Below are 4,509 nucleotides of genomic sequence, written 5' to 3' on the forward strand. Positions count from 1 at the left end.
TTTTGAGCTTGAAACTTTCTTAGGTGAAAGGACTAACATGAAAATTCAAACTCCACCCTTAAGTTTCTTCCCCAATGACTCTTGATGTTCTTTTTCTTTAGTTTCTTTCATATAGATGAATTATGTCAAAAGTACGGTTAAATGTGAACTTTAGGCAGATGGTAGACATGAAGTTTGAATTGTGCGTTAGTATATATCATCATGATAAGAGAAGCATTTATACTTAGAAAAATGTAAGTGTGTGTGTCATGATGACATCAAGTTAGACCATACTTAAGCACAGGCAGAGTGCATACCCCATCTAAAATTCAACATGGTTAAGCAGACCATTAGAGCATCGACAGCGCATTAACTTCAGTTTATGCATTGATTTGGGAATAAGAAAAAGCGATATATATAAGAATAGCCATGTGTATTTATCAGTTTTGTTGATTTTTATTTGGCTACAAACTATGCAAGAGCTCTAAGCTAAAAGTGCTTTTGTCGTAGAAGAAAAAAAAATTAAGGCATAAATGAAGGCTATGCATGGAATAGCATTGGACAATTTTTCTCTTAGAATAGTTATTCCTGGCATAAAAAGATCTGATTAGAAGAATTATATATTATTTTATCTATTTTCAGAAAGCTAACATAAGACTTATTCTAAACCTAGTGCCAACACTCTCTAAACAAAACCTTTTCAACTCTCAGTGATATATAAACCCATATTATCTTCAACTCCTACATGCAGGTTCACATAAACAAAACTTTCACCTCCCAGTTACTTATAAAACAATATTATCTTCAGTTTTACCCAGATTCTTGCGTTGCAAAGTTTATTTCCACATTTTTCATAATGAATCGACTTAAAAGAAAGGATTCTTTTTGTTTTTTGGTCTTTTGGTTTTTTTTTTGGTTTTTCCCCCAGCCGCCTCTTGGCTAGATGCGATATATTCCATCTATTGGACACTGACAGTGTCCTGCATGGGATTCAGATGCAGAATATAGCTTATGGTCCATCTTAGTTGCACTTGAAACCTCTCCACTTCCCCTCTCTTCTTCGAGCTTTTCTCGTCATCAGTAATAATGCTGGTTAGATTGGTACTACATGGTAGCACAATTTGGCAAGTTTTAGTTACTGCATGCCATGCCTTCAGCTGTTTCTACTTCTGCTTCTAGCCAAATTACGGCACACTGAAGTTTCTAATTTGAAGAAAAGGCTTTTTGGCGAGGTAGAGGAGTCACTTTTGGTAAAATAGGAAGTGATCTACAGTGCTATTGGTGTCTCATGTTGCTTAACAGTGGCAGCGTTGTTTGTTCTGGCGAAGGTATGCTGTTTGGTGGCATAAAGCTAGCCACCAATGTATGTACCAACAGGGTGCCTATAAGATAGGCTGTCTCTATTCCTGCAGCGTAGGGTTGAAGGGTGGTACACCGCATGTTGAGCAATGTGAAGTAGGTTTTGTTCCTCGATGATCTCTTTTTATTTTGCCGGAACAAATAATGCAAATCATGGTGCCACTTCCTGTTTATCAAAAGAGACTCCCACTGCCTAGCCGAAAACGATTTCTTCAGAGAAACATTGGCACGACTAGAACTAGCAAGCCAAGGCGCTGTTCGGCACTGCTTCATTTTTTTTTAATATTATATTATATATTTAAAAAAATATAAAAATATTTTTTTAATTTTAATTTAATTTACATCTTTTATATTTTAAAAAGTATCAAACTATCCTTTTTAATCATCGATATATTTCAATATGATCAAACTATCTATCTCTGTTAGTGGAATAATATCACGTGACTATCATATGATATTATCATTTTATAAAATGATAAAAATAGTCTGATATCTCTATCTCCTTCCTCCTCTCTCCTCCCATCTCTTCGATGATCTCCTCCTCCTTCATCGCTGGCGTCCCTCTTTCTCCTTCCTCCTCTCCCCTTCTTCCCTTCCTTTTTATCTATTTTTCGTGACTCCCTCTACTCCATTCATTCCTTACCGACCACCTCTCTTCTCTTTTCACTTCCTCTTTACCCATTTATCCCCCTCCTTCAAGCTTGTTCATGGGTCCCCTCCATCTCTACCAACAACCATTTTATGCTGACGAGCCCTCTATTCTCTTTCTTCCGATCTATTTCTCTTTATGCTCCTCCTCTTTCTTCAAGCCGCCTACGAGCCATTCTTCTCCATGGTGGTCTCTTTCATCTCTATCCCTTCTCATAGGCAATCAGTCCTTCCTCTTCTCCTTTCTCTCTATCCTTTTTTCCTTCTTGTCATTCACTTTCTTGAAGGCCGCCCATGAGCCCTCTCTCTTTATGGTGGTTCTCTTCATCTCCATCCATTTTTTATCGATAGTTTCTCTCTATCTTTTTTTTCTCCTCACCTACTTCTCTTCTTTATCCTCTTCCTCCTTTAAATCTGTTCATGAGCTCTGTCTCTTTATGAGGCTCCTTCCATCTTCGGCCCTTCTCATCGCAATCTATCCTTTCTCCTTCCCTTCCTCCTCACTTTCTTCTTCTCTTTGTCATCCATTTCCTCCAAGATCGTCCATGAGTCCTCCCCCTCCATGATGTTCTCTCTATCTTTACCCATTCATTGCCAGTGGCCTCTTCTTCCTCGTCACCCCCTTTTCCTTGATCCTCCTCTAATGCGACCCATGAGACCTTCAATATTGCTATCCTCCCCTCCATGCGGACCTCCATGCCTCATCCTCCTTTATGGTGGCTTCTTCCACCTCCACCTCTTTCTCACCGACGATCTTTCTCATATGTGCGAGGATATTTTTGTTCATCGAGAGAAAAAGCTAAAACTATTTGCTGGTAAGTAAACGACTGAATCATATTAGAATATATCAATAACTAAAAAGGCTAGTTAATACTTTTTAAAGTATATGGGATCTAAGTGAAATTAAATTAGAGTGGAAGGATGTTTCTATAATTTTTTTTTAAATTTTAAAAATATAAATATATTTAATATGATTAATCATTTATAAAAAATATATCCATAGTAGTTAACATATTGTAGTTGTAGTAAAGATAGTGGAGACAATAATGATATTGATTACAGCTATATACAATGACAGTATAGTGTAGATGGTAATGATGGTATCAATAATATGGAGGCAAGGTGATGGTAGCTGTTATGGCAACAATAGTGGAGGTGGTGGTGACAATATTATTTATGATGCTAGTGATATTAGTGATGGTGAGGGTAATAGATGTGGCAGAGATGATAGCTAACTATTGCAATGATATGATGGAGGTGATGCTATGGTGGTGAACTGGTGATGTAGTACTATGATGACAATAATAGTAAAGATGATGGGAGCCATAGTGGAGGTGCCAATGATATTGCAGAGTTGGTAACAAAAGCGTCGATGGTATGATGGTGGTAGGAATGACAGTGACGGGGGTAACGACGGTTACAATAGTCATAGTGATGGCAGTTGTAATAAAGGTGGTAAAAATATAATTTATAGTAAATAGATGATGATATAACATAGTAGATAAAAATATTTATAAACTTTAGAGAATAAAAAATATAATTTATAGTATATAGATAATGATATAACATATGGATGATGATATGGCATATGACATCTGGGTATTTTTGGATTAAAAAATTTTACAATATGTACCATATCATCATCTATATATTAAATCATCATCTTATGCTGTGTTATCACTTATATATCGTGTCACCAAAATAAAAATTTTTATATATTATATCACGGCATATATATATATCTCACGTTATCATCAATCGATTATGCAATCATTTATTTAAGCAGTTTCTAGTATGCAATCGGCTATGTGGTCATCAATTAATACTAATAAGGATTTTTGGTGAGAGTAAGCACCTAAAATATGGATTAAAGATCATAATAAAGTAGTTGAGAAAAATAAAGATCAAAATTAAATTTTTTAAATTTTATTAAAATTTTAATCTGAGCTCGAAGGATGAAAATATAATTTATTTAAAAATTTATTAATATAATAATTCCAATGATATTTTGATTCAAGTAATGGTAGCCATCAATCAGGGATTGTTGAATGCATGAATTGTGGGCTATGCACCTTGCAGATGGGTGTCATATCGTGTCATGTCTAACATTAGTTGATCGTGGAAGTGGATCAGATACATTGTTTGTCGTTTTGCCAACGCGCTAGCCTGCCGCATGGTCTAGCCACTAGCCTACTCCAGATGATTTTTTTAATTTAGAAACAATTCCTTTTAAAGCACATGCCAGTTATTGAATGGCTGCAAATGCCCTGCTTGGCAGGGCATGTGGTCCTCATGTATCCGCGTATATTTCGTTAGCTGCGCCCTGGGGGTCTCAATCCAAACTCTTATTTAAAAAAATTTAATTAAAAAAAATAGTATTTAAATTTTCCGATTCCGTATAAATTTTCAAAATCTATTCATTGCAGGATTGATATTGATATATCAAGAAAAAAGACAACTGACTCAATCATAGAAATTAACAAGTTTTCTGAGCTGAACCAAAGAATCATCTAGCCAATCAAA

This window comes from Elaeis guineensis, chromosome 16 (assembly GCF_000442705.2).
Source record: "Elaeis guineensis isolate ETL-2024a chromosome 16, EG11, whole genome shotgun sequence".
NCBI lineage: Eukaryota > Viridiplantae > Streptophyta > Magnoliopsida > Arecales > Arecaceae > Elaeis > Elaeis guineensis.